Raw genomic sequence first — 9,873 nt, 5'->3', positions numbered from 1 at the left:
ATGTTTCTGTTCCTGTCATCATGGATTGCAGTCTCAGAAGTTTAGTTTCTAGGAAGTCATCATGGGACCACTGTTTTTGCTGACCAAGTTCCATTATGATTTTCAGATTCATGCATGGTCCCCTGAGCTTCTCTGAATCTGCTGGGTCCAAAGAGCTGTCTTTTTAAAATCCAATAAAAAATTTAATTCAGTGAGGTATTCATTATATAATGAAGATCTTGAGATGAGCTAGCTCATGACAAAACATTGTTTACAGGTACCTCCAAAGTAAAGAGACAGAAGAGTTATCTGAAACACCCTGAAAGTGACATCCATTCACGAACTGGAATTCAGACTGTGAAATCCCAACTCCACCTCCTACAGAGAAGGAGGAACCAAAGGAAGAGCTGAATCCTAGTCCAAATATACTGGAATTCTCTCTTGTGTTACATTAGAGAAGTTTTCTTGTTATATTTTTCCAGGTGTATGTCATTCTGGGGTGTTTCTGATTTTATATTCACAAAAATCTTCTCATTAATTACTTGAAGTGGGAGATGGTTCCATCAGGACTGCTCCAGTGCAATTAGTTCTGTGATCATTGTATCCGAATGGGGTCCAAGGTTATAGTAAACTGCATGCAGAAACATGCAAGGATTTAGAGTGCCTGAGATTAAAGAACAGGGAAATTTCAGTTTGTTAGTTTGGCTCTTCAGCCAGTGAGACTGCCACTTCTACAGGCCGTAACACTCCTTGTAAAAACCAGATAACTCAGAGGTTTAAAAATATCCTTGCAAGCTTTGAAATGAAAGAGTAAAAAGCTTAAGAGAATTACTTCCATTGCAACTTTCACAGTTTGGCACTTGCTATATAGACAATGAAGGGCAAACAAAGTAATCTCAGCTGAAACAGCTTTAACAAAGGATTGTTTTTTCTGGTTTTGTTTAGCTGCATATACAGGCAACTGAATCAGAATCCTGTGGTATTTGTTTTCTTTTTTGTTCACATGCTGGGTGGTGGGTTTTTCTTGGCTACTAATTGTTTCACAAAAACTGTTACAACGACTTAGAGTTCTCATCTCACTGTTTTTAAGTGCCTTAATGAAAACTAGTTATATGGCAGATTTCCAGGAAGGTATTTAGTAAGAACCTGGTCTACTTTCTCCTTTTCCTTCTGCTTACAATTCTGCTTGTTTCCCCTTCCGTTCCTCCTGAAAACCTCTATGGCCAGAAAAGGGAGCAGCGAAGTTGGATATCAGAAACATAGATGTCACCTCGCATCAGAAGGATGCAAGAGTGACTGTGTGAGCACTTTTGCTATGCAGCCAGCAAGGCTCCGTGCTTAAGAGGGGCTTAGCTGCAAGGGAGAAGGACAGGGAAGAACCTAGGCTGGTGTTTTTACCCCCACTAACTGAATAAAGCTCAGCATTATGGAAACACCACAGGGTTTCACTGCTGGTTTTGGGTGTCCAAATGAGCAAACCTGTCATTACCTGATCATTAATGACATGTTTGCGTCACCAAGGATATGAAATATTGTGCTGTAGTTACACCTTCTAGGGAAAAGCCTAGCTTTCTTACTGACAAGACATGACTTGGCTCAAACTGACTTTAGGACACATCTGCACTTGGGACAAAAACCAGCTGTTTTGTTAACTAAAATTTTCTACTTTCAAGAGGTTTTTCTCCCACCCTTTAACCCAGAATACTATTAGGAGCTGTTATCACACACTCCCAATAAAACATAACAGCAAATGAAACGTCTCCTTCAGAGGAATCATTTAGTAAAGCAAACCACTATTAAGACATAGCAGGCCTTGAATAATTCCTGTTCCGGACCATCTTTAGCTGGCTTCAAGTGGCTCACCACAATCACTTAACACTGACTAATGAGGTATAAACCTCATCACATATAAACCTCTGCAGATGCCTGCCTGTAGCATCATTTGTACTCACCACAGTAATCTCTTAACAAGAAAAGTAAGGCTAGCAACACAGAGCATCAAAAATCTGTCTAAAACCCACACTATTCAGGTGATTGTCACCAAAGCTGATTTTTCAGATATGCTCAGCACACCCAGCTGAAAGCCGGAGATGCCACGATGTAAACAAAGTCCTTCCAGCTTGTGGTTGATGGCATTTGGCTCTCTCCTGCCTCAGGAGTCATGGAAACATGTAGATCTTGTCCTTGGTTCTCTTTCCTCCCCCCTGCCCCAAGCCAAGCAGACTGGCATTCAAACATGAACCACTAAAAGTATCCTGGTTCTGAAGTCTGTCCTTAAGTCAGCATAGTCTGCACTGCTTAGCCTTACAGACATGGTCTCAAACAGTGTAAGAACTGGATAGGTCTTGCTTTTTTTTTGAAAAAATAACAGTGCTGTTTTTAATAATGGCTTTATTTTTCTCCAGCCATTGGCTGGAGAATAGTCATGCAGAATAGTCAGAATTCCACAATTTCTGCCCACAAGAAAGTGTGAGATGGCTCCAAGATGCCTTGCTTCTCTGTACTGCAGGAGTTCTCTCATGAGAAGCCAAACTTCTGAAAACTGGAGATGCTGCAGCACACAAAGCCCTTAGAGAGAAACCCTGTAAACCTAAGTAGAAGTGGAATTAAAACAGGCTGCACTGGAAACGCAGGAACCTACAGCAGTGAACATAGTAACGAGTTCCTTTCTGTAAACAGTTTCATATGAATTGTGAAAACTTAAACACAATAAGTTTTTCCAGGACATCATCCCATGGCTGATATCAATAGATGTTTTTCAGTCCACTTCAATAGCCTCTCAAGCCATATCTCTTTACAAGCATTTGGATATTTTACAATAATTTAAAAAATTCTTCTCATAATAAAGCACATACAAAAATACTTGCTGAGACATGATTCTCCCTGCTTTTTTTTGATGCATGCTGCATCAATTTTCTGCTAGAAATAAAAATGTTGTCTGCATTCAGTGATTAGCTGGGAGGGAGGAGAGAGGAGGAAGGAATCCAATAAATGCATTTCAACAATCTTTTCTCACTAGAAAGGAAAGTATAGGAATCCTAACCAGATGTGAGGAAAAAACTAAAGGCACGTAAATACGATCATTCTAATATCTATTTGGTTTCTGCCACTCAGGCTTCTTTTAATGCTGAAGATGTAAATGCATTTATGGTGAAACCATACCATTTTTCTAACCAGAGGCAAAGATCTCAAAACAGATTCCTGCCCCATGCCATGCTACCTTTGAACATAACGTCCTGTTTGTATTCCTTTCTCCTCTTCTTTCGGAGCTCATGGATAGTTTACCCTTTCCTTTTCCCCTTTTTCTTTTCCCATTTTCTGATTTCTGTTATCCTTCTGCCCTTCTAATTTCATTTGCACACTTGTACCCATTACTTGTGGTCAGCTGCCTGATCAGAGAGTACATCTGCAGCAGGGTTTCAGCTCACCCCAGCAATGCTCTCCTAAAATCATTCAGCTGATCATCCATCCTTTCTCACTGTGGTTTGGCTCACATAATGGACTACATAAAATGGACTGCATCCCGTTGAACTGAGTGGGAAGAGGCACTCCAGCAGCTAGTGAGCAGTCAGAGAATGGGATGGAGCTAAAGCTCATCTGAAGTGAAACTGCTGAAACACGTACAGTGTGGACTTTATGTCCTCAGCACCAATTATTTTGCTCTATGAAACCACTCCCGCAGCATTTCACCAAGCGCTAACACTATGTAACAAGGCAACAGGCTTGAATTTGAATAACCACACACCACGCTAAGGCTGTTCCCTGTCCTGTGAATGCATCTGCTGGTTTTCATCTCAGTGCTATGTTTATCACATGCAGCTTTGACATGCTTAGCCTTCCTTTGCACCTTTCGACCACTGGGCTCCCTAGCACACCATGGATGGTCTCTCACTGCTCTGCCCTCCCCAGCATCCTTTTGCTCTTCGTCCTCCCCTTCCAAGAAGGCTTTGGCTCATTTCCCTGACCTCCATGGATGGATCTTTTAGTTTTGCCTTCCCACTTGGGAAGAATTTAATGCCTAACCACTCCAAGTCCTCCTCCTTCCACCCAAATCCTTTGTTTGCACTGGAGTAAATGCTGCCCTTTCAGCACAGCCATAACCACACAGTTTGCTTTTGCTGTGTCATTGTGCTGTTCTTCCCAGCTTCTTCCTCAAAATATTCTATGAATTCTCTTTGCAAACAGAGAGCATTTGAAGTCCCACTGGCTGCTCGTTGATTGGTTTGGTCACAGGCTCCACAGACTGCAGCAAAGCTGTTTCCAGCAGCTGCCTGCAGATAGACAGGAGGTCTCTGTGCACTGAGAGGGGCAGAGGATGGCTTTGTGACCTCTGGCACCCAAGTTATCTAAAAGCCTCCTTTTTACAGCTCGAAGAATCGATCTTTCATTGCACAGCAGAATAACACTGGCTTGTGTTTCAGGAAAGAAGTAGCCCTATTTGGGTTTAAAAGCAAAAATGTTTTCAGTCTCTGCACAATCAGGCTCTTCGGAGTTCAGACAAATGGCCTCAAGTGAAAAATACTTAGTTCTTCCCCATTTAAACTGTTGCAAGGCCATGGGGACATTTCCCCCTCCATAGGAAGACTTCTCTGTCCCTCACTGAGCTGTAGAGCCAAAAGGCAGAATTTGCATAACAGGGGCTGGTGGGAGGTGATCTGGGTTCCCATCCTGCTCCCCTTCCTCGGGTAAGCCTCCTTCGGGCTGGGGCTCAGAGCACCAGACTGTTGCCTCTTGGATTGTTTCTTCAGTCTCCTGCAAAATAACTTAATCTCTCTTCCTCTGTGCCTGAATCCAGCATATTTTTCTTTAAGCTCATTTCATAGTCTTCCCTGGAACCAAAGCAGGTATGGGAAGCTCAGCAAACAGCTGAGACCACCAGAAGCACCTGCCTCCTCGTGCAGAGGGTGCTGGCCTGCAGCTTTCAGAAACTGGAAAGGCTGAAGCTCTGTTTCAATATCCGTTGCTGTCAGGTTTCTCCCTGATTAGAGCTTGTGGCTTCAGCATCACTCTGGTAGCTCTTGGATGCCCAAGGCTAGCTTCAAAATTGCTGCAACTTCCAAATATTATCCTTTGTAGAAGGGTCATGCTTAATCCAACACTCAGACCTTCTGGCATTTATCCCAATACATTGGCTGTGTAATATGTGTCATTACTAGGCAGCAGAAATTAACAAAAACATTGGGACTAAAAAAATGAAAGTTTTTCACAAAGGGAAAGGCACCCCTGGTATTCAGTTTGTGAATTCGCACTCTCAAACAAAATTGCCAGCAGAGAAAGCACAACAAAGCCACATAAAATGCTGGAACATTTAATGCAGCCCTCACCAACACTACCATCCGCTCAAGCCCTGCACAATTTTTTATGTGTACACACTCTTGATTAACAAAGCTCCATAATTAAAAAACTAGATATACTCTGACACTAATGTGTACAGCTAGTCCTATAGGTTTGGCTACTTTTTTCTGTAATAAGCACATTTACAAGCTGGCACTTCTCTGGAACTAATTAAAGACATCACGTTGTCTCCACATCTGTAAGACCAGTCAAACAGACAGATATTTCTTTTCACATGTGACAGAGTAGTAGGTTTGTTCACAGGTGGACAAAGAAATATATTGAAATATGCAAAGATGGGAATGAAAACTGGATGATTAATTTGAAAAGGGACATTCTGAAAGTTAATGGAGTCTACTAGCTATGAATTTTTTTTTTTTAATTTTTTTAAAATGCATTATCAGAAAGGTGACTGGAATGTTTTATTATGTATTTGTCACAGCTTTGTATTTTCTGTTTTATTTGTATACATTTTATATCTATGTGAAAATTTTGCCTGAAATACAAATAGCTGTAAATACAGCTCAGCCAGATACTACAGTCATGTGGGCTGCAATTATTCTAAAACACCATTCAGAAATATAGCTCCCTTTTTGTGGAGAACTTGAGGGATGGTGAAAGGGTCTAAAGTGCAATTCAAATTTTACAGAGCCACCATGACAACAACCAGCTGGCATCAAAGAGCAAATTTATTTGATGGAGTCACAGGGAATCAAGCGTCCAGGAGTACACTGTGGTCAAGACATGCTAGCGCTGTGGATCCCCGAACCACAACCACAGGTTTTGTGAGGTGCTGTGCCGCTACCCTGTGCTCCTGTACCCTGTAAGGACCCTTGCCAGTGCCTCTCTGTCTCCTCATCCTGGGGGTCTTGGCACCGAAAGGTGCCTCATGGCTTCAATCAGTTGAGTTCCTGCACATTCCGGAGCTCGCAACCCCCTTGGTCTTGGCACACCGGAGGTCTGGGGCAGCGTGCAGCCCAACAGCAGCCAAAGCTATGGGAGTCTCGAGGCAGCCCACAGCAGAAGTGTGAAAAGCAAGTTACTCTTCTGCCTTGATATGTAAACAGTCAGTGCATATGGTGAGAACCTGCTCGTGCTTGACAGGAGCTAGGCAGGGGAATGGAGGCTAAGGTAATTATGTCTAGGAATTGAAAATGTAAAGAAAGTCCAACCACACAGAAGTGAACAACAGTAGGGGAACTTTGGGGTGCAAAGCCATTCACACTGAGCTTTATTGTTGGTAAAGCCACACATGCCCAGTATCGCCTAAGTGATGGGATCAGAAATACCAAATTTGGGTACCGATGTAGCAAAATTAGGACCAATGGGGAAAAGCAATCAGGTGTGGGGTGCTGAGAGGAGCTTGGTGGGGGAAAGAAATTGCAAGGGTGGCAAAAAAGTCAGCTTAAAATAAGAAAAAATAGGAAGTAAAATATGAAATCAGGCTGAGAAAGAAAGGAAGGCAGGTCCTCCAGCAGCAGAAGCACGAATGCCTGCAGAGAGCAGTGATGCTGACCTGCATGCCCCAGCCCACGGGGGTGCTGGAGGGACCCTCCTTGGACAGCCTGTCACCAGGTCTGTGTCCATCAGTTCTGGCCTGGGAGGAGATTGGTTTGCGCCTCCACACTAACAGAATTGTAATTTGATTGTGATTATGTGTTTATGTGTTTCGCTGGGCTTCAAACCTATAATTAAGTTTCATAGTCAAGCCTAATACTCTGCAATGGTATTTAATTACATGTTGGTGTATTTGATTGCCTAGATCACTGAGGATTTTGCTGCCCTACCCATTTCCTTCTACTGTGATCATTAATCGACAAACGTGTTAATCACTCTGCATCAGCTACCTCTCAGTCTCCAACCTGAAGGGGAAATGTCAGACCTTGGCAGTGACAATGCTAAAAGCAGACTGAACCCAAAGTGCCCCTCAGCCTGCCAGTGCCCAATTCTCTGCCAAAAACTGGTATAAAGTTAATTAGTCATTACTTATTGTCCAGGTCCTTTGTGCTCCATGTGGTTAGTCTGTGCAGCTGCCCTTGGCTACTAAAAAACCCCCCAGATCCCAGAAGGCCCTTCCTCCAGAATCTAGGTTATCTGAAATTATTTCCAAATACTGCTGTCACAGAGGCAGGGCAGGGAACACCAGCAGAAGGCAAAGTGATGCAAGATTAATCTCCAGTGAAGAGGCAGCCTGAGGTAGACAGAAATCTCAGCAAGGACAAACTGCTTTGCGTCCCTATGGTTGGATGCGAAAGGCTGAAACTGCAGTTTCATCGGTCAGCTACACTACTGAACATTTTGGCAGAAATACTGGATTTCTCTATCTATAGGCTGCAGTACTAAATTTCAGTATTCCCTGACCTGTAATTTCTTATGTTGCTGCTTCTGCCGAAAACCAAAAGTCTGGCAACTGTTAGTCATATTTAACTGAAGCTGGAAAAGACACTCTGTTGCACTATAATGAGACGATTTTCTAAATGGAAGAGAAGCTGGCATTGAAGTTCAGGTTTCACAAATCAGTTTCTGGCTGTTGTATATTTTTAAACATTTTGGGTTAGCCACAGCTTAGGGATGAATCTTCAGAAGTTTGCCTTTGAGATATCACTGCTTCACAGCATCAAGCTTTTACTTTGACACTGAGCCAAAAATATCCTAAGTGATTTTACCTAACTACCCTTGCTTGTATGTCTACATTCCTCTCTCAAGTCTTTGCTTCCTTGCTACGGGTAGATCTTTCTACAAAAAGTCCTGATTAGCCCTCATGTTTCAAATAAAGGATGTGCTGCTATTAATTTTAACCTGTACTAGACCCTATAGATACCATATTTCTGATACCTAAACTTTTCTCTCTGGGATTCATGCATTAATGCACCCACAGTTTCACTGGTAATTCAGGGCCACCTTTAAGCTCTTGCACATCTCTGCTTCACAGTGGAGTTTATTGAGCCCCTGCTTTTATCTGTGCCATTGGAGATACTCAGAACTGACCAGACAATGCCATAAGCAGTGTCACTGGAAGTTGGCCAGGTCCGAGGAGGGGGTTGGACCCGCTACCCTCCAGAGGTCACTGCCCACCTCAGCTGTCCTCTGGTTCCAGTGCCTGCAGACTGCCTGCCAGGCTGTAGCACAGCAGGACAGTTCAGGCTGGCAGGGACCATGATAGGTCTCCAGCCTGATCCCTGCCCAGAGCAGGCTCAGCCATGGGGTCCGACCAGGGCTGAGGCCTTTGTCCCTCCAAAGAGGCAGACAGCACCACTCCCTGGGTCTGTCCCCGCTACCTGGCAGTCCTCACGGGGAAGCCTTCCCTTATCTCCAGCCCTCTGGCCCTGGTCAGCTCACCGCCCACCAGGACCCAGGGTCTCCCGCCCAGAGCTGCCCCCACCTCACCAGGATCACTGCTGGGGCTCTGCTCACCTGGGGCAGGGCTGCCCTTTGCTCCTGCCCCAAGTCCGTGGGGGCCTGTCCTTTCCTCCCACCAGTCCAGGTCCCTCTGGACAGCCGCCCTACCCTTGTGCATATCAACTGGTGCCCCCAGTTTGGTGTCACCTGCAAACCTGTCGGGGTGCACTTGGTCACCTTCAGGTGACCGGCTCATGGATAGAGATGTTAAACAAGACAGACCCCAGGGCAGACCCTGTGGGACCGCACATGGCACCAGCCTCCAGGCAGATCTGACCCAGTGACCACTGCCTCTGAGCCCGACCACCCAACTTGCTATTTACCCGGCCAGGGGCACCCAGCAGTGCCTAACATCCAGCTTGGCTACAAGGGCATGTGGGAGAGTGCTGGAAGACTTGCTGAAGTTAAAGTAAGGACAAAACAAGGACTTGCTGCCACAGAGTTTCCTTGGTGTTTTGCCCAAGCAGGAGGTAGAACAGCTAGAGTGTAGCTCTATCCCAGGACAGAGGCAAACGACACAACCATGTTCTATTCACTTGCAAAAACCTACTCTGCAGACTCATGCGTACAGTTTGTGCCTCTTCACTGCTGAAGAGGACAAAGCACACTCTTTGCAGGCTCTCATTAGACAGTAGAGGTGAGCAACACCCATGTATGAGATAGTCCTTGTATTTTGGACCACTTTCCTTTGTCTTCACAGATCTGAGAACAGGAAATCTTTATAACCCCTCTTCCCAGTAGAGAATGGAGTGTGGAAGCCCTGGCACTTTGTATCCGTGTATCATACTGGTGGCTCAGGGGTAAGAATGTTACCAAAATACCCATTTTGCTCTGGACTAAAACGGATACTACAGCATACTGATGCATAGACTGGGAATATCCTCTGCGGTCCTAACAAATAAGACATGCCAATGGATGCCTTTCTGTGCTACTTCTATAGGTATGCAAAGACCAGGAATCACAATCAGGGCAAATGTGCCATTAAAAATGCTATAAAACACTACTTACTCCCCTTTCAAACCCAACTGGAAGAAATAAATGTGTCCTATTTTTTAACTGTAGGGGAACTAAAATCCTGAAGAAAGGTATTCAACAACTGCTAGATATAAGTGAACTCCTTAAAAGATTTCTAGATTCTTACAAATGGGATTAAAACTTTTT

This window comes from Phalacrocorax carbo, chromosome Z (genome assembly GCF_963921805.1).
Source record: "Phalacrocorax carbo chromosome Z, bPhaCar2.1, whole genome shotgun sequence".
NCBI classification, from domain to species: domain Eukaryota; kingdom Metazoa; phylum Chordata; class Aves; order Suliformes; family Phalacrocoracidae; genus Phalacrocorax; species Phalacrocorax carbo.
The sequence above is the reverse complement of the archived record's forward strand: the minus strand, read 5'-3'. Positions refer to the sequence as shown.